The sequence below is a fragment of the Periplaneta americana genome, chromosome 13, assembly GCF_040183065.1.
Source record: "Periplaneta americana isolate PAMFEO1 chromosome 13, P.americana_PAMFEO1_priV1, whole genome shotgun sequence".
Lineage (NCBI taxonomy): Eukaryota > Metazoa > Arthropoda > Insecta > Blattodea > Blattidae > Periplaneta > Periplaneta americana.
This window is the reverse complement of record NC_091129.1, coordinates 84,983,212-85,005,268: the sequence shown is the minus strand read 5'-3', so window position 1 is coordinate 85,005,268 and position 22,057 is coordinate 84,983,212. Positions and strand designations below refer to the sequence as shown.

Sequence of the window (22,057 nt, the reverse complement as noted above, 5' to 3'; positions counted from 1 at the left end):
GCGGGCTTAAGTGAGGATGATAATGAATCTCCGGGTACCCTAAAAGCCATAAAAAAGTAACTGCCTCAAATAAGTGGCGTTACTTACGATTCAATTTGTGTGTGTGCGTGTGCGTCCGCCCGTGCGTGGGTGTATGTGTGGTACCTGGGGGTATTAATACCCAGCATGTTCTAAGACCCATACCTAGTCTTGCCATTAGTTATACACTTTTGCAAAAGTGAGCAACAGCTCTTAAGAACCATTTCTTCTTACATTTGAGTGAGGTATAAAAAATTAGATTCTCGTTCTTGTTTGTAGCTGACTGGTGGTAACAAGTTATGTGCGATTATTTCTGTTTTCATTATAAAATTTTGCAAAATTTAAGTTGATATTTAATCGTTTCACTGTGTGTTATTAATATAATATTAAATGCACGATATTGTGTAAACATTAGCAAGTTTGGGGCGACCGTGAAACTTTCGCTAATGAGCATATGAGCAATCCAGAAATTAAAATTGGCGCGTAGTAACAGAGCAGGTAAGAAGGCCCATGAAATAAATACGTGGAAACGACCACAAGTTCATAGAAGTCTCTGAACTATAAAGTTCAAATTCTGAAGCACAATCTTTTTTGCAAGAAATGAAACAAACGAAAGATTGACAATTCCTAATACAAGAATGAGCATTGGATGAAACATCAACTTCAGGATTTGTAAACATCCAGGGGACGCGGATGTGTTCTGTCTGCGAAGGCAATTGTTGTAGATATACATGTGAGTATCTCTTGTGAATGTTGGGTGCACAATGAATGTGTAGGTTTCACCGAGGAAAAAACTTAAGACTTTGTATGCCCAAATTTTGTTCAATACATATATATTTTTTTGTGGGCCTTATTATCTGTCACAGCAGGATATAAGGCACAGTGACGTGATGTTAGTTTTCATTGCTCACAGCATTTATGTGTCTGTTTGAATATTTATTTGAAGTAAAATATTATAGGATAACTATATATGTATGCTATTTCATTATTTAAAAATTGCTAAACGTCTCCATTTCAAAGAAAGAACGTTTTATTCCTTAGGTGGGCCTTATTACCCCCGGTTAACATATATATATATATATATATATATATATATATATATATATATATATATTTTTTTTTTCATGCATGATCTGCAAATTGGTGGGTAAGTGTGTGCATGTGTAATACTTTGGATTGTAAAGGTTAAGGGTTGACGTACTCGAAGAAGTTCTTCTTATTCAAATTGAATATAGACCTAAATTAAAACAAGATTGCGAAAACACTCAATTTAATTTCTAATTCTGTTATTATGATTATTATTATGATTATTATTAGTAGTAGTAGTAGTAGTAGTAGTAGTAGTAGTAGTAGTAGTAGTAGTACTAGTAGTAGTAGTAGTAGTAGTAGTAGTACTAGTAGTAGTAGTAGTAGTACTAGTAGTAGTAGTAGTAGTAGTAGTAGTAGTAGTAGTACTAGTAGTAGTAGTAGTAGTACTAGTAGTAGTAGTAGTAGTAGTAGTACTAGTAGTAGTAGTAGTAGTACTAGTAGTAGTAGTAGTAGTAGTAGTACTAGTAGTAGTAGTAGTAGTAGTAGTAGTAGTAGTAGTAGTAGTAGTACTAGTAGTAGTAGTAGTAGTACTAGTAGTAGTAGTACTAGTAGTAGTAGTAGTAGTAGTAGTAGTACTAGTAGTAGTAGTAGTAGTAGTAGTACTAGTAGTAGTAGTAGTAGTACTAGTAGTAGTAGTAGTAGTAGTAGTACTAGTAGTAGTAGTAGTAGTACTAGTAGTAGTAGTAGTAGTAGTAGTAGTAGTAGTAGTAGTAGTACTAGTAGTACTAGTAGTAGTAGTAGTACTAGTAGTAGTAGTAGTAGTAGTAGTAGTAGTAGTACTAGTAGTAGTAGTAGTAGTAGTAGTACTAGTAGTAGTAGTAGTAGTAGTACTAGTAGTAGTAGTACTAGTAGTAGTAGTACTAGTAGTAGTAGTAGTAGTAGTAGTAGTAGTAGTAGTAGTACTAGTAGTAGTAGTACTAGTAGTAGTACTAGTAGTAGTAGTAGTAGTAGTACTAGTAGTAGTACTAGTAGTAGTAGTAGTAGTAGTAGTAGTAGTACTAGTAGTAGTAGTACTAGTAGTAGTAGTAGTAGTAGTAGTAGTAGTAGTAGTAGTACTAGTAGTAGTACTAGTAGTAGTAGTAGTACTAGTAGTAGTACTAGTAGTAGTAGTAGTAGTAGTAGTACTAGTAGTAGTAGTAGTAGTAGTACTAGTAGTAGTAGTAGTAGTAGTAGTAGTAGTAGTACTAGTAGTAGTAGTAGTACTAGTAGTAGTAGTAGTAGTAGTAGTAGTAGTAGTAGTACTAGTAGTAGTAGTAGTAGTACTAGTAGTAGTAGTAGTAGTAGTAGTACTAGTAGTAGTAGTAGTAGTAGTAGTACTAGTAGTAGTAGTAGTAGTAGTAATCTTAGTAATATTATTAGTAGCAGCAGCAGCAGCTGCTGCAGCAGTTCGAAACTTCAAATCTAAATTCTAAATGAGACAATTACTTTTCTTTTGACTAATGAAGAAGGATTTGGGTGCTAAACGGTGTATAATGAAGGAAAGGAGAGAAAAATCGGAATGAAATGTACCACATTACTCAGCGTTATGTCTTTACCATTGAACATTCATCTTTATTATAGTTCAACGCTTAAACGTATAACATTTACATTTGTCTTCGTAACAATATGCCATTTGGCCGGCTTTACATCGAGCTTCGCATACATCCATATCGCATGCTGAAACAGGAAAAGAATATGGTTTATTTTATGCATAGTATGTAAGATCGTCGCTAATAATGGGAACTTTACTGTATTAATGACTATCCAGAAATAACAATAGATGCCTAGTCTTCTCTCTCTTCTTCACACAAATTATTATAATTTCTTAGAAAACTACCTACTAAAAGACCTGATACTTAATTTGTCTAATATTTGACTCAGAAGCGAACCTTAGCAAATGCTTCGCATTTTCCATTATTTCTGTAAGCCTTTATAAAATGGACAAGATTTTTATCTTAGAATTTGTCCATTCGTCTCATGCATCAGTTGTCAAACTTGAGAATTGTTCGTAATTTAAGAAACATTTCATTAACTTAGAAAGCATGATGGCATATTCAGATTGTCAATTTCTATAAATGAATACAATATAATATTTTATTACTAAATGACAAATCAATGTAAAATAATGACTTATTTTATAGTCATTAAGTTTATATACATGAATTACAAAATTGCGAACGTTTTCGCCTATTCAGGCATCCTCAGGCAGAGTTATACAATATCTCAATGTCATATACGTAGCTATTGGTGGTGAGTACTATTTGAATTAATGATGTACAAGTCATCTCCATTAATAGAATGTAATATTACAGGTAGTAAACTTAATAATGTTAAAAATGTTAAAACCATTTAGTAATTAAACTTCATAATATGTGGAAATCTTGTTCAGTTCAATGAGTGGTGAATATCTGAAATGTATAAAAAAATATAATAGAAATGGGATTATCAAATGTAAATTGTAATCGAATTGGATATTTCAAAGTACTCACGTCGATTTAAAATGTGACATAGTTAGCAACTGTATCGATTACTATAACATCCTGTGTTTAATGTAAATTATCTGTAATGAAATATTAATTAATATAAATTCTAGTAAAATTTTGAAAAATTAATTGGAGGGTTAAATTATGGAGATACTTACGTAATGGTGAGACGACCTGCTGCTATTAGGACTGTAACTGGTATGACGTGGGGGAAGTGTATATTCGTGTAAACAACTACGCGGAAGGATACTGCGTGGTGACGGGGTTAGAGGTTGTACAGGGGATTTCGGTTTTTGGTTAAATTTTCATTAAGAATGCTGTTCTCTATTTGAATCTGTTTAGCAATGTAATATTCTTCTGCAGAATTTATCAATTTAGTTTCTATTCCTGATTTTAATATTTGTAAGGTTTCATTTGCTGGGCCTAATTCATGTCCAGTATCTATTAGATGAGATGCATATGTAGATTTCTTACGATTATGTTTGAAGTCAGAAATGTGCTCATTGTATCTAATTTTGAAATTTCTTTTGGTTTGTCCTATATATTTTTCTTTACATGTAAAACATTCCAATCTGTAAATACCATTATTGTGGTATTTCATTAAGCAATTTGAGAAACATCTGAATTTCAGCAACTCTTTAAGGGAGTTTTGATGCTATTACTTTGTCGTTGATGTATTACAATGCACAAAATTCCCTTACGTCCCTCCAAATAAAATTTCGGGTTTCAGCACTTGTTAGGGAACCGTATAGATTTAGCATAGGCATCAAAAGTGTAGAATATTATTCCAATTCACAGGAATAGAAGTGAAATTTATGCACTGTGAAAAGGTCACAAGAGTATACAGGCACTGGAAATTAACGTATTTTCTATAAACAGTGAAATATGTAAATTTTCCTCATGAGAGAATGGAGAAATTCTAGAATAATTAACTTTTTAATCCGCCTAAACAAATTAGGCCTATGCAAACATATAAAAATAGGACACTACAACATATTTCAAGAATTAAAGGCAAAACAATCCAAATCCACGAGGATATTTAAAATAACTAATGGACCATGTAGAAAGCTATTGCCTGCAGCATATTTCAAGACTGAAAGACAATTTAAGCCAAACTGTAATGTAGAGTAACAGCAAGGGAAGGAAGACAACCAATAAGATCTTTGTAATGAGTACTGGACTTTGACGAAAGATATTAACTACATTTTCACGAATGAATGACATCGAGTTCCGAAACCAACGTTAAATTACAGATGAAGAACAAACCAGGAACAATTTTTAAACGAGTACTGGGAAATGTCGAATGCTGTTGGCTACAACATGTTTCAACAATGAACGACATGGGAGTTCCAAAATGAATGTGGAATTACAGACCAAGAAGAAGCAAAAGACCAAGAAGACCTTTAAAACATTAGAGGATAATGTCCAAAGCTATTGGCCGGAACATGGTTCAAGAATAAATTATATCGGAGTTCCAAAATGAATGTTGAATTACAGCTGAAGAGGAAGCAAACGACCAGAAAGACCTTTAAAACGACTACTGGAAAATGTCGAACGCTGTTGGCTGCAACATGTTTCAAGAGTGAACGACATTAGAATTCCAAAATGAATGTTGAGTTACAGATGAAGAAGAAGCAAACGATCAGGAAGACTTTTAAAACAAGTAGGGCCTACTGGGCAATGTCGAAATCTTTTTACTACAAAATGTATCAAGAATGAATGACAATAGAATCCCACAATTAATGTTGAATAACAGACAAAGAGGAAGAAGATTGCAATGAAGACCTTTGAAACGGCTAGTGGAGAATGTCTGCTAAGATCTTCACCAAGAAATATTTTGTACTGCCCAGGGTGAAATCTTTCGCCGTGTCGACATTATCGCCATTGAATAATAAGGTGTCTGAGAGACCCTTCGCAAGTAACGGCACTTCACGAAGGTTAGGTGAATATCGTAGCTTCATTCCACACCGATACTGAGATGTCAGATTGATTGATTTAAATCCCAGTTTATTCGGGAAGTTATTGTCTCGGAATTGTTCACGTTGCAAATGTTATGTCGTTATCTTGTCATAAGAATTCACAAATAGTTCTGATTACTATAATGTTTTATTATAGGGAATTTTCAGAGTAAATTATATTTGTTTTATAACGCGATCCTTACTACCTGATATCTTTACGACAGTGGTATTTAGTCAGCGCTCCGCGGCGCCTCGAACAACCACGATGGATCGGTTGGAGCGGCGTGGATTTTTTTTTTCGTAGTTAGTGGTAAAGATGATGGTTGTGGGTAATTTCATTTTTGGTGTTGGTCAACCTGCGTGACCTAGGAGGAATTCCACTTTAGATGTTGGTCAGCCTACTTAAGTATCCATAACCTCGAAGCCGAACTATCGCATTGTTACGCTTAGCAGTTGGAGTGATTGTTATATTTTCAACAAGTTCTATTATATTGTGACTTTGTTATGAAGTTAATAATTTATGGAGAAGTTTTCAAATTTGAAAGTGGTAGTAAAAGATGTGAGGAGTGTAGCTGCGAGTATATTGAATAAGCAGTCGTGGACAGCCGATAAGGCGTGGTCCTCCAGCTTGGGGGTTGGGCGAAGGGCTAACAACCCATCACCGTAAAAAACAGCTTGTTACGAATCCCTACAATAAGCCTCAGAATAGGACTGATTCTCTGGCACGACCACAGCAAAGGAATAAGGTTTTGAGATTTGGCACTTGGAACGTAACTAGTCTTTATAAACAGGAGGGGTAACATTAGTAGCAAAAGAACTAGCTAGATATAGAATAGACTTTGTGGGAGTACAAGAGGTTAGGTTAGATGGGAATGGCATGTCACAAATAGGAGATTACTTGTTGTATTATGGGGAAGGAAACAATAATCACCTATTAGGAACAGGATTCTTTGTTCATAAAAGAATAAAATCAGCAGTAAAAAAGGTCGAATTTATCAGTGACAGGTTATCATATTTAGTACTTAAGGGTAGATGGTGCGACATCATAGTTATAAATGCTCACGCCCCTACAGAAGAGAAAGACGACCATATAAAGGACAGCTTTTATGAGGAATTGGAACATACTTTTGATCAGTTCCCTAGATATCACATGAAAATTTTATTGGGGGATTTCAACGGTAAAGTAGGACGGGAGGATATTTTTAGACCAACTATTAGAAAAGAGAGCCTACACGCAATTAGTAGCGACAATGGATTTAGATTAGTCAACTTTGCCACATCGAAAAATTTAATTGTCAAAAGTACAACATTCCCCATAAGGATATACATAAATATACTTGGACTTCTCCAGATGGATTGACACACAACCAAATAGATCACATTTGATAGATAAACGGAGACATACTAGTTTAGTAGTTATTCGAACTTTCAGGGGTGCAGACTGTAATTCTGACCATTATTTGGTGATTGGAGAATTAAGAGAAAGATTATCAGTAGCCAAGCGAGTAGAGCAACAAGTTAATATTACTAAATTCAATATTTTGAAATTAAAGGACGAGGCAGCTAAACAGAATTATCAGGTCGAAATTTCGAATAGGTTTGCCACTTTAGAAAGTTCCGACGAAGTTGAGAAAGAATTAGATGTTAATAGCGTGTGGGAAAATATCAGAGATAGTATCAAAATTGCAGCTGAGCAGAGCATAGGTTATTATGAAACTAAGAAAAAGAAACCGTGGTTTGATGAAGATTGTTGCATGGTAGTAGAAAGAAGGAAACAGGCAAAATTGAAATTCTTACAGGATCCAATTGAGGAGAAGAGAGATAATTATTTCAATGAAAGACGGGAAGCAAGTCGTACACTTAGGAATAAAAAGAGAGATTACTTGAAGGAAAAACTGAATGAGGTAGAAACAAATAGTAAGAATAAAAACATTCGAGATTTATATAAGGGTATAAAGGATTTAAGAACGGATATCAGCCAAGGGTAAACGTGATTAAGGATGAGAATGGTGACTTGCTTGCAGACTCTCCATCAATCCTAAACAGATGGAAAAACTATTTTGCGCAACTACTAAATGTACATAGGCCAAATAGAAATGATCGGGACGAATTTGAAATACAAACTGCTGAGCCATTTATACCCGAACCCACACTTTATGAAGTCGAAGTTGCGATAGAAAATCTGAAAAAGTACAAGTCTCCAGGTATCGATCAAATTACAGCAGAATTAATACAAGAGGGTGGAAGTGCATTATATAGCGAAATTTATAAACTTGTACTTTCTATTTGGGAAAAGGAAATTGTACCAGAACAATGGAAGGAGTCCATAATTGTACCTATTTTTAAAAAGGGGGACAAAACCAACTGTGGTAACTTTCGAGGAATATCACTTTTGTTGACGTCGTACAAAATTTTGTCCAATATTCTTTTGAGAAGATTAACTCCGTACGTAGATGAAATTATTGGGGATCATCAGTGCGGTTTTCGGCGTAATAGATCGACTATTGATCAGATTTTTTGTATTCGACAGATAATGGAGAAAAAATGGGAGTATAAAAGTACAGTACATCAGTTATTCATAGATTTCGAAAAGGCATATGACTCGGTTAAGAGGGAAGTATTATATGATATTCTTATTGAATTTGGTATTCCCAAGAAACTAGTTCGATTAATTAAAATGTGTCTCAGTGAAACATACAGCAGAGTCCGTATAGGTCAGTTTCTATCTGATCCTTTTCCAATTCACTGCGGGCTAAAGCAGGGAGTTGCACTATCACCTTTAAGTTCAGGATAACAGGCAGGGTTTGGAATTGAACGGGTTACATCAGCTTCTTGTCTATGCAGATGACGTGAATATGTTAGGAGAAAATACACAAACGATTAGGGAAAACACGGAAATTTTACTTGAAGCAAGTAAAGCGATCGGTTTGGAAGTAAATCCCGAAAAGACAAAGTATATTATTATGTCTCGTGACCAGAATATTGTACGAAATGGAAATATAAAAATTGGAGATTTATCCTTCAAAGAGGTGGAAAAATTCAAATATCTTGGAGCAACAGTAACAAATATAAATGACACTCGGGATGAAATTAAACGCAGAATAAATATGGGAAATGCGTGTTATTATTCGGTTGAGAAGTTCTTATCATCCAGTCTGCTGTCCCAAAATCTGAAAGTTACAATTTATAAAACAGTTATATTACCAGTTGTTCTTTATGGTTGTGAAACTTGGACTCTCACTCTCAGAGAGCAACATAGGTTAAGGGTGTTTGAGAATAAGGTGCTTAGGAAAATATTTGGGGCTAAGCAGGATGAAGTTACAGGAGAATGGAGAAAGTTACACAACACAGAACTGCACGCATTGTATTCTTCACCTGACATAATTAGGAACTTAAAATCCAGACGTTTGAGATGGGCAGGGCATGTAGCACGTATGGGCGAATCCAGAAAAGCATATAGAGTGTTAGTTGGGGAAAAAGACCTTTGGGGAGGCCTAGACGTAGATGGGAGGATAATATTAAAATGGATTAGAGGTAGTTGGGGTATGATGATAGAGACTGGATTAATCTTGCACAGAACAGGGACCGATGGCGGGCTTATGTGAGGGCGGCAATGAACCTTCGGGTTCCTTAAAAGCCATTTGTAAGTAAGTAAGTAAAAGATGTGAAATTTTTCAGCACAAGTAAAGCGATAATGACAATAGAAAATACTACGATCAGATTTCACGTGTACTTTTGTGAACAATGAAGCGTGTCCATATTGTTTGTATTAGAAAGTAGACTTTGTATGTTATCTAGCAAATTGAAGCGCCATTTAGAAAGTGTTTATAATAATTACATGATCAAAGTGAGAGTATATTTCTCCAGAAAACTGAGTCAAATGAAAGAACACGAAATAGCATCTTCTAAGCAGATAACAGAATCATGCTCTTTTAGCTTTCTAGAATTAGCTTACGGTGTAGCAAAATGTAAGGAAGCTCATACGAATGCAGAAGACCTAATTCTACCGTGTGCCATAGACATGGTGTCCACTATGCTTGGAGATTCCATGGCGAAACAGCTTTTACCCATTTCTTTGTCCAGCACTAGAATCAGTAGTCGAATTCAAGATTTAGAAGAAGAAGTTGTATAAAAAATGAGAAGTGATTTTGGTTTGCAGCTTGATGGTGCCAACAGAGATGCTTATTTAATTTGTTATGTGCGATATGTTAATGAAAAATGTAAAGAAATAGTGGAAGATCTTTTTTTAAAGAAATAAATCCATATACGACAGACAAAAATTTGTTTGAAATTATGGACAATTTCATGACAGAAAATAAAGTGGACTGAGCTGATTGTGTTGGTGCATGCCCCGATGGTGGCTTTGCACGTCGGAACGTTATAGTTGCATGCAAGCACTTATCTGAGGAAAAGCTCCTGATGCTCTTTGGACCCATTATTTTGTTATGTACTATATGTGTTATTTTAATTTTTCACAGATTATTCAATATTATTAAATTATCTTCAAAATTGCATTTTAAAAAGCCTTTCCAAACTTCCCTTAGAAAACGTCGCTAGTTGTTACAAGATCTCCTAGAGGGGAGCCGTGGAAGCTATATTGTTCGTCATGGAAGTCACGGACTCAAAATGGTTGAAAACCACTGCCTTATATCATTACCGTGAAACGTCAATTGCTAATAACGTTTTTCAGTACTGTCTCTCTATGTGTATGTTTCATGCAGTTAAATCATTGCATGATTTGTTAATACACGGGGCAACGTCGTATCACAGCTGTGAGGGGATGGTTTCCTGATGCGAGTTTACGCTTGCGCGTTGATTCGAATCCTTTTCGTTCTAATTATGTGGTCGGCCTTATGGGAGATATTACGCAAAGGTAATGTGGAAATCAGGTACTGTAACATGAATATTCGGTCCTATCTCGTCAAAATATCATGATGCTATCACCAATTCTGTCTGTGCTATGTAAAGTTGAAGATAATGTAGACATTAAACAACCAACTTAAGAATATATCTTATACGAAATAATTTTATTTAGGGGACTTGCCTCCAGAGCATAAATGAAGTACTTGACAAAAATTAAAATGAAACAACTTCAAGATCCTTTACTTAAATTTGTTTAAATTAAATCTTATGTATTATGAAGTTTTATTCATGTTAGTAATTATTTTTTCATATTTCAATTTATATTATATTTCGTAAATACTTAATATTGCTTGAAATTTGGTGTTGCTCATAAACAGTGTTTTGTCCACACCTGTGGAGTAACGGTCAGCGCGTCTGGTCGCGAAACCAGGTGGCCCGGGTTCGAATCCCGGTCGGGGCAAGTTACCTGCTTGAGGTTTTTTCCGGGGTTTTGCCTCAACCCAATACGAGCAAATGCTGGGTAACTTTCAGTGCTGGGTACCCGGACTCATTTCACCGGCATTATCACCTTCATATCATTCAGACGCTAAATAACCTAAATGTTGATACAGCGTCGTAAAATAACCCAATAAAAAATAAAATAAACGGTGTTTTCTGAGAATTTTTCATTATTCATCCGAGAATCCAAACGTGCACGTTTATATATGAATTAACGTTTGAAATGAAACCGGCAACGGAAAATGTAAACAAGTAAAAATATATTTGTGTTAGTTTTCGGGATACGAAACAACTATCGGTACAAATGGAGACGAACTTTTTCAAGTGAATGTAAATGATATACATACGATTATTGAAATAGAATGGACAGGCATACGTTAGGAAAGCAATGGGAGACCTGTCAAAATAATACCGAATTACATAACCAGGAGACAACGATATATCGGACGCTCTGCGATCACAACGAATGATGAATTCTCTCCTGATGATACCAAATAGAAGAAATGAAAAACACAGTGAACCCTGTGAAACTAAGTAAAAACAAAAAACTATATCTTAAAGACATTACTAAAAAGTTAAATCCTTGGAGTAAGATTTAGCTAAGAAGAACATTCGAAAGAAATCAAAATTATAAAGGCACAAACAAGTGGAGTTAATGGTGTTTGAAAAGATAAATTTCCTACAAAAGCAATACCTTGAAAATCCTTGAATGCCATAAAGGCACACATAAATGAGCTTTAAATAAGGCTTATGTCAATATATGTAAAGTCTAACACGGAGGAAATTTAAAAATGTGTTAGTATTTTTTTTTATTTTTATGCTTATCTTTCCTATTTAACATAAATAGACTGAAAACTTACCTTCCGTGACTGAAATTTGGGCTGCAAACAACTGAAACAAGAAAAGAGCGTAAGCCTGGTTAATATTTATTAACATATGAATCCTACTTAAGGAACTAAAGTTACATAATCAGGAAACGATTGACGATTCCTTACAATTTATTTCTGAAAGCAATTGAGAAATCTCACACTTAAAATATTTTGTTGTAAGCTCTGTGTGATGTAGCTAGACATTTTCAAAATGAATCCCATCCTGTGAAGCTGAGCGGAATTTGAAATGACGGGTATCGTAATAGAACATAACATAACAAACTTACGGTTAAATGCCTAAGAGGTAGGCTATTGTTTCGTAAAAATAGGAAATTATTGAATAGGTAGTTGTGGCTTGTCAATCGACAAACTGAATATTGCTAGATCACTGATCTGATCATTGAATTAAATACATTTTCAAGATGAGCCTGACTACATCCCAACAATATTCAATTACCTTACGTGGTTAAATATAAAAGACACTTAATTGAATTTTTTATTATTAAACTTCTGAGATATTGTAACTGAAAACTGAATATTCAAGGGAATCTAGGACCAAGTTTTGAAACTCTTACAATTTTAATTTTATTTATTTAATGTTTTTAACTCTTTGTTAGATGCATTTCAGGACTGTCAACCTGATATCGCACTCGGCGAAAATTCTATTGCGAATACTGAATCGACGTTTATATTCTAAGATGGAAAGGCAGTTGGAAGAAGAGCAGTTTGGCTTCAGGAAAGGAAAAGTACGAGGGATACAATTGGACTACAACAAACAATCGGCGAAATATGTCTAGAGAAGGAGAAAGAGTCCGCACCTATGGAGTAGCGGTTAGCGCGTCTGGCCGCCACATCAGGTGGCACGTGTTCGAATCCCGGTCGGTACAAGATACCTGGTTGAGGTTTTATATGTGGTTTTCCCTCATCCCAATATGAGCAAATGCTAGGTAACTGTCAGTGCTGCACACCACACTCATTTCACCGGCATTATCACGTTCATTTCATTCGGACGCTAAATAACCTGAGATATTGATACAGCGTCGTAAAATAACCTACCCAAAAAAGAAAAGAAAGAAGTGGGGACCTCGGAAAGGCTTTCGACAGAGTGGATTGGAACAAACTGATGGACATCCTGCCCAAAATATGTATGGATTGCAAAGACAGGAGACTGTTATGTAATCTTTATATGAAACAACGAGTCAAAGTCAGGATAGGAGAAGATATATCTCAAGGAAGTGAAACAAACAGAGGAGTCCTTTATCACCAACTCTGTTCAATATCTATGCCTACTTGAAAGATTTGGTGAAGAACTGTTGTCAGAAATGGAAGGGATGATAGAAGGTGGAAGAAGAACAAAGTGCATATGATTTTTCTATGATATGGTGTTGTTAGCAGAAGAGGACCTGATACTAAGGGATACGCTACTGGAGCTAAATCACAGCTATGAGCAGTATGGGATGAAGATAAATGCAAACAAGAAGAAGACTATTGTTGTCGGCAGAAAGCTAAAGAATGTAAACATGCGAATTCTAAATGAGGCAGTAGAGCAAGTGAACAGCTTCAAATACTTGGGGTGTACTATAAACAGTAACATGAGCTGCTGCCAGGAAGTCAAAAGGAAGTAACCAAATGCAAAAAAAAGCTTTTAATGGAACACGAAGCATCTTCCGCGGATCTCTGGAAAAAGAACTAAGAAAGATACTAGTGAAGTTCTTCGTGTGGAGTATGGCATTGTATGGAGATGAAACATGGATATTACGACGAAGTGAATAGAAGCCACTAGAAGCATTTTAAATGTGGATATGAAGAAAAATGGAGGATGTCAAATGGTAATACAGAATAAGAAATGAAGTTGTGTTGAAAAGAATGGGAGAAGAAAGAATGACGCTGAAATAGATCAGGAACAGAAAAATACATTGGTTGGGTCACTGACTGAGAAGAAACTACCCACTGAAGAATGCATTGAAAAGAATGATGAACGGGAGAAGAGTTCGGTGCAGAAGAAGATACCAGATAATAGACGACACTAAGATATGCGGACACAATGAGGAAGGCAGAAAATAGGAAAGCATGGAAAATGGTCGGTTTCGGTGAGAGACGTGCCCGTGAGCAGAACACTTCCGTATGTATGTACAGTGTGTTAGGGGACTTAAGTTTAAGCTGTGTACAAATTTTCTGCTCAATCGGACTGCTAGTTTCGAAGTTAATTTTATTCTAATAATGCAAATCACAGATTATAATAAAATATTCCACTCGCATTACATTTATTTTAATCAAGTTCATAAATTCTTCCTAAGGACCTTGGTTCACTGGTGGTATTTCAATGTTGAGAAATTCACGATATTTAGATAACTTTTGGCATAATACATTTATGAATGTCAGACATTTATTTATTCAACTTTTTTATTTACATACTATTTATTAGCTCTTTATTTTCAAGATACGTACGATATCCCAACGCTAGATTTCAGGTAATATGCAAGGACAAGTACGAATATTTTCATTGAATTTTGGTAGAGAGTACAAATTCATGGAGTATTTTGAAGATCTATAAGTATAGTTTCTATAAAAAAGCAACATTTGTGAAATAGGATGCAATGCTAACTTATGGAACAGACCTATATGAAAATCGCTTCAGCAACGCAAAAGGAAACGGAGACATAATAAATTTCTTACTGTCAACTTCCAAAGTGCCAAAGGAATATTTTCGTCCAAAAAAAAAAAAAAACCTTGATTTCCGATCATATTTTTGTAAAAACTAAGTCCTAGTATGTCTTAATTCGAAATGAAATTTGGGTGTTTTTGCGAGGAATATACGATAATCTAAAGTTATTACCATCATCACGAAGATCCCGATGAAAAAAGTGAAATACGTAGTCACCGACATTTTGGAGTGATCTCTTCAGGTGTTTCTGAAAAAGAGGACAAAGAGTTCCCTTAATATTTTAACTCATTACTTTATATACATACATACAGTTTTATTTCTGAAGTCTGATTAGTGTAATATGTATCTAGTCATCGATGTATGCAATGGAGGGAGAAATGAACTGGCCTATCTACCCCATTATTTTCTGGCCTAGTTGCCTCATAATTAATGTGTTGTTCGTGTCATTTTTGGGTTCTAAACCTGTGTTCGGACATATAACTAAACAACAAACAACAACACTTTTATTTAGAACTCAAAGAACAGAAAGTTCAATACAATCTATTCCTATTTATTTTGAATTTCTAAAGCTGCAGGCATAGTCTCTAGTGAAGGAGAAATTTACAATGCTGGAATAAAATCAGCCTAAATTAAACCAAAAAGTTTCTTTTTAATATATTCCAAAGAAAACCTAAGAAAATTACAACAAGAATCAAAGATTTTAGCTTAGTAAATGTCGTCGTAACGTGCCAATCATACCATCACAGAGGAATATGGGTATCAGCTATTTCGCAAAGAGCAAGTCTTGAATGCAATAACTGCCTAACGGTGTAAGACATAGCAGACAGAGAATCTCAGAACATTATTTCATGTGAATATCTTCTACGTATGCAAATATATGTATTAATATCAGAAACACGAACTCGTTTTGGCTAAAAATGTGTTTCTTCGGTTTCTGAAATATTCTATTGATTTTTGAGAAAAATTAAATATTTGGTTTAATATTTATTTAATACATTCGTTTCGTGTGTTTCTTCTTAAATCATTGTTATGTTCTTTCTATTGTTTGATTAATTTTTATGCTACATTAGACTTAGCGCGCACTATCGACTCCAAATTGCATTGACTGTTACACTTTTACTACGTCATATTTACTTTTGACGAAGTAAAACTGTACAAAAGGGCGTGTTTCAACCAATCATGTTTGTTTATCGCTACAATTTTATCACTTCTCTAGCATTTGTTTCTTTTTATCACTTTCCTAGTATTTGGTTCTTTTTTTGCCAACATTTAAAAATGCAAATTCATTACGGTACTAGAGAACATGCTTTGTGGATAATCAACTGAAAATGACGGCTCCATTCAAACGTTTTGGTGAAGGTAATATGAGTGAAATAGAATTTTAGTAACTCAATTTTTTATTACATTAGAATACTTTATTTCTTCTACTCTTTATATAGGCTACTTTCTTCTAATCATAGAATAGTAAATTGAATCCCAATCGAGTTTTGATTTTCTCTAGATAAATCAAAACTTCTAATGAAATTACAGTTGATAAAAATAATGCAATTGAAATGGCGCACACTTGGTATTATTAAAAGCAAATCACAAAGGATTTTGTAGAAGAAGCATGCAATATCACTATGATCTTTCGTAATAGATAAAGACTACTTAAAAAGAATTATTTTTTATGCATCAAATTACAAGCTCGAGATTTTTGAATGAACATTTTTATAAGCTGTTCAATAGTTCGAGGGAAAAGGATAGTACATATTTTAATTATTTTCGAGTGGATAAAGACGGGTTCGATAATAGGTTATCTTATTATTTGGGCGTACAGTAACTCATTAAGACACTAGATAGGGATTGGCCGTTTCTCCTGAAGGAAGTTAGGTATAACACTGAGGCAAGGAAGAAAAATATAATATGCGTAATCAAATAATATACTATTTACTACAAATAATGACAATATGCAATTGAAAATGTTAACGGAGAAGGAATTTAGAGCCTATATATGTATATATGTGTGGTAAATTATGAAATTAAAAAAAAAAATTGTAAAAGCTATTTAAACTAGAATAACTCTTCTCGGATTCTCACCTGGCTGAGAACCCGAGAAGAGTTATTCTATATCCCTTCGTCACTGAAGAAGATGGCAGAGCTAGCCTCCAACTCACCTGGCTGAGAACCCGAGAAGAGTTATTCTATATCAAACGCCGGGAAAGCCTCAAGTCATACAATTTAAGAGTACCATTCTTATGAAATGATTTGTTTAAGAAAATAATAATGAATCCTGCATAAAGAAACAAATAGTTATATAGGGGAGACTGTTGTACTTTCAGCATAGTGTGCCTTTGAACAATTTTTTTTTTTTTTAATTTTTGCTGCTACCTAGAGGACTCAAACGTAAGTAGATTATAGAGAAATCTGCTTAGTAGCTCTGGTCGTATTTTCGGTTTGATTTATTGCAAGGTGCGAATTCTGTGGACGAAACAATTTTTTTATTACCAAATCTAAATATTTCGTTCATTGATGTTTTCATTTGTGTCGATCAATCAAGTACAGTGTGTTTCCTATCATCTACTGAGTAATATCATACTTTAATTTCAATTTTTATTCGATTCTCTAGTTTTGGTAGCCATATTTGTTTAAACGTGCACCCTCTTGTACCTTCGAACATGGTTCGAAGTTACACGACACTATCGGTTTTTGTTTTTCTTTTATTTGAAGATCATGTCACGAAGTAAGTCTGGAGTTAAGAGGCCCCCAATTGATTCGGATGGCTTGAAAAAAGCTGTTGAAGCAGTTATTGCTTCTCCAGGAAACAATATCTCAATCAGAGAAGCCTGCTCTGGTTTCTGATGGCAGATACATTTTAAATAAGTTTGTCAGTTTTTACAGATATACTTCCACTTATATTCCATCTGTTGTATCTTCGAACACATTACATATCCCTTCATTTATTTCTTTTTTATCCTTAATAGAGCTGTTAAACACGAACATATGTACAGGAATTTGTAAAGGAATTTTCAATAATTACTTCAATCATTCTTTTATTTAAAAATTTAATTTCCCAAAATTAAAAAAAGAAATAAAGATGAATGTGTTTCAAGGTGCAACAGTCTCCCCTATGGTCTATTACGAAACAAATTCTTTACAAGTCTGATCACCAAATTAAAAACGGCATATTGATATCTACTATCCTCTGCAGGTTTCATATACCAATCAACAATTATACAATTCAGTTTTTAAACTGCTACAATGTTTAATAAACTACAGTAAATTTACTTTAGGGAAGTACATGCATTTTACCGTCATGATGTTGGTTGCTATATTAGTGCTTTCTCATTTTGTTCTAAAAATTCCTAGTCCTGTGTACTTTCTGCGACTACCTTATATAATTGCTACAGCGATGTCTATACGCAGGTTAATTACGTCTTTCAGTGTATATTTTATTAATTTTTTGGCGTCATCCAAGAATTTGTTATGCAAGTTCAGAAGGGATGGTGTGAAATTGATACTTTAAGGAAGGTCAGATGGAAGTATTTAAAACACAAGCTGTTTAATAGGAAAGCGAATGTTGAATTTCTTACATACTGAAAACCCCGATTAGCAAGCCGAAGCGTTTAAGAGACGTGGCCCGATAGAACAGCAAGGGAGGACCAGAACTCAAAGTCCTCAGGAGATAAGCTAAACTTAACCCATTACCAGTCTAAAAGGCGTGATCGTTATGTCGGAAAGGTTTGTGTTTAGTCCAGCGTCGCTAATGGTTTCAATTTTACTCGTATTTGTATATTAGGCTATACGGAATTGAATGAGGAAATTAGTACATGCCTAACGTACAATTACTGAATCTTATTCTGTTCCAACAGTGTATTGGAGAAGAATGAAATTCCGCTTCTGATCTATCAAGCTCTGAGAAACATATGAGTTCATAATTTATTTTGGAATAGAGTAATGTTGATCCCCAGTGCTTTAAAATATGTCTAATCAGGTACAGTAACAGATTTCAATCATGAAAGGGAGTAAAGTTAACATTAATATTTTATGCCAATTTTATAAATGTCTGTTAATGCACAACCGAAATGTAACATTGTATTTATGAAGACAAAACATGTTAAAAAGGAAGATAATATTATTATGGTTATAAAATACTCCAAATTCGGACCCTGATGGCATTCGATAATGAAGTGTAATTTATCATGACATTACTTACTTATAGACTATTGTTCTATCATAATTGACTAATTTTGTTCAAAGCGGTTGAAATAAAGAAACGCAGAATAACTGTATAATGAATACATACCTGAACTTTGTTCGCTTCGTAGTCGATGGGTGACTTTGTTAGAATTCAATATTCATTTGCTTATATATACTATAACTCACGTGTTTTTCTCTCCATGACATGTGTTCAGAAAAACAAATCCGTTCAAATGATATACATCGTTTTGAATTATCGTTAGGATGACACATTATCTTCCATTGTTCTTATTTCCACTGTATGGAAAGTAAGTGCTAATTAAATTTAGTTAATGATCACGTTGCTATATTCTTCATGGAGATAAAGAACTGCAGCCATTATCTTCTAATTAATTTTTTTCTATTACACAATGACTAATTTCCCTGTAGGATTGTTCGTGGTATTGAGAGATATAGTCTTTTTTTATTATGATTATAATAATTTGACTTCAGTGAGAATACCTATTTTGTTCCTTATGCATTAATACGAAAATTGTGATAAAATATCATGCAATTTGATATGTTGAAGGATGGGTAGAACGGAGAAAAATTTTCTCCGGCAGCGAGAGTCGAACACGGGTTTTTAGCTTTACGGGCTGACGCTTTGTCCACTAAGCCACACCGGATTCTAGTTTCGATGCCGGATTGAATCCTTCTCAGTTTCAGTTCTATCTCTCTGTTCCCCTTTGGCGACCTACCCTCATGTACTGTGTCACAGAATATGTGACAGTGGCAAAATGTTCAACACTATGTACAGAGGTGCACTCATTACGAGTGATTAAGTCACTTAGTGGATAAAGTTTCAGCAAGTAGAATAAATTTATTAATAGAGGAGAAAAATTTTCTCCAGTGCCGGGGAACGAACAGGGGTCCTTGGTTCTACGTACCAAGTGCTCTAACCACTGAACTACATCCAAGTTCAATTCCCAGCACCGGATCGAATCCTTCTCCTCTAGTGTTTTCCCTTTGTGGCCTGACTCCAAGCTCGACAAATATTAACTCAACTGGTCATAATAGAAGGACCACACTCAACTGAATGTCTAGGTGGTCGGGATTCCACAGTAATATGCACTGTTGGGCGAAGAATCTACGTAAAGTTTAATTTTTGGTCCTACAGAATATAATATCTGTTATACATATTTACAATGATTATTAGAGGAGAAAAATTCTGAAATTTTAGTCCTTAAGTAAACGTTATCGAGGACAGAAGTATGCGTTAAAGATGTAGTAAATGGATCATGCCAGGCCCTGAAAATGTTAACAAAATAAAACTTGTACCAAAATATTATACATTCATGAATTTAAAACATATTTGGCATGTGGCTTATGTACACTCTATTGACTGTATTTGCACTGTACTTATATCTTATTCATAGGCGTATTTTTTTTGTACTCGTCTAGCTTCATTTAAAACATATATAAATGATTACAAAATTATATATTTGGATGTTTATTAATGAAAAACTTGTGAGTTTTTTAATTTATAAAATATTACAAAATTATATGTTTCAGTGTTTATTAATTAAAAACTTGTAACTTTTTTTAACCTTCTTGGCGCAAACACTGAAAGTTTTCTTGAGTTTTTATTCTGCATTATTTTCCTACGTGATATAACAACATCAAAGTGTAAACGTGTCGTTACTAATAGAAAGCTGGCGGGTGCACACAGAATCAGACGCGGCGCGGCGCGACGCAACATTTTGTCTCGTGGTACTTGTCTCCCTTTGATTTCTTATGATGTGGTGCACACAGAATCAGACGCGGCGCGACGGTCGCGAGCAGACACAAGGCGACACGAAGAGACGACATCGAATGACTGCTAGAAGTTCGTCGCGAGGAGACCGTCTGATAGCTGCAGTGTACTGCGCATGCGTTAGTAGTGGCTATGATTGCACGCTTTCATTATCTACAAAAAAATACTATTGTTGTGTAGGGCACATTATTCATAATGGAGCTCGATGCGGATAAATTAGTTGATTTAGTACAGGAAAGATACATTCTGTACAATCTTTGAAACAATATCACGAGAATAATGTGGTTTCTGAAAACATGTGAAAAATTGCAAATGAGATGAAAGCACCAGGTGAATAATAATTTATAATAATAACACTGCGTAATAAATGTTAACTTTTTTTGCGCTAGGCACGTGATGTATGTTTTCTATATAATTTGAGCCTCCTGAATACGAATATGACAATAAAAACAGTTGTTGGTTACGGTTTTTGAGAAATTTTGGAATTTATATCTATTAAAAATATTGTTTTATAAAATGACAATAAGGCGAAATATTCACTGTTCAGAAGATTACAGCTTTCTTTTTCTGCATTTTCTTTTACACTGGGTATCAGGTACATCACGAGCTAAAGTCCAACAATAGTCTGCTAGCATATTGGTACTCCATTGTCCTTGGTATCTTTTTTCCATAGTTGAAATTTCTTGATAGAAGCGCTCATCATGCTCATCACTGAAATCGCACAATTCTAGGGGAATAAAAAGTCAAGATGTGAGTGAAGGAATGAATTTTCAGGGAAATTTTACAACCCCTAGTTTAATACGCCAACAGTAAATTTTTCACTAGTTCTTCATAGTTCTCACTTCTACAGTTATTCAGAAAATTAATTCAACCTCCTTGAATGCAATCCAGACGGCTGTCTCTTTTCCTTCCAGCAAAGATTCGAAGTGATTGTCCATTATTTCTCTAATTTGTGGTCCATTGACAACTCCCTCTTTTATTTTTTAATCACTAATAGCAGGAAACGTTAAGGAATGAGCGCTGGTCCGAGTCCTCATGGGGGAAGAAATTTTCTCATGAAATTTCGGCCAGTGTATGGGACCGGTGCCCACCTAGCATCGTGATGCACTTGGGGAACTACGATAGGTAGCGAAAGCCGGTTGCGAAAGCCAGATATAACGACTGGGGAGATCATCGTACTAACCACACAATACCTCCATTCTAATTGGATGAACGTCCACCTCTGTTTTGGCATGTGGACGTGAGGCCAGCAGCCGGCTGGTCGGTCTGGGCTCTTCACGGGGTGTAGCGCCACGGATTGTTAACAGCAGGAAATTTTCCTGGATATTTTAAAATGCTTCAGTTTTATAATTTATTCCTTTAACAAAATTCTTCATTAACCCTAATTTATTGTGTAAAAGGGGTAAAATTACTTCGCTTTGAGGTACGAGGGGTTGATGTATAACATTTTTCTTCTTTGGCTCTAGTGATTGTCGTTTTATTTTATAATGTTTATCTCGAGCGCGAGTCCACACCTGTGGAGTAACGGTCAGCGCGTCTGGCCGCGAAACCAGGTGGCCCGGGTTTGAATCCCGGTTGGGGCAAGTTACCTGGTTGAGGTGTTTTCCTGGGTTTTCCCTCAACCCAATACGAGAAAATGCTGGGTAACTTTCGGTGCTGGACTC

General features: G+C 35.0%; 1 long non-coding RNA gene across 2 annotated transcripts in view; it reads right to left on the bottom strand.

Moving 5' to 3' along the window:
* The window catches only part of LOC138712070 (uncharacterized), a 47,977-nt gene extending 27,088 nt beyond the window's left edge, over positions 1-20,889 (bottom strand). Inside the window, exons 1-3 of one of the 2 annotated variants that reach the window (XR_011335629.1) lie at positions 20,188-20,889; positions 14,594-14,669; positions 11,749-11,779 (exon numbers count right to left, since the gene is read on the bottom strand). This is a non-coding gene — a long non-coding RNA (uncharacterized lncRNA). Of the gene's footprint in view, positions 1-11,748; positions 11,780-14,593; positions 15,730-20,187 lie in introns of those variants that run through there. The other variant, XR_011335628.1, reaches the window with a different exon arrangement.
* Positions 20,890-22,057: the final 1,168 nt, after the last annotated feature.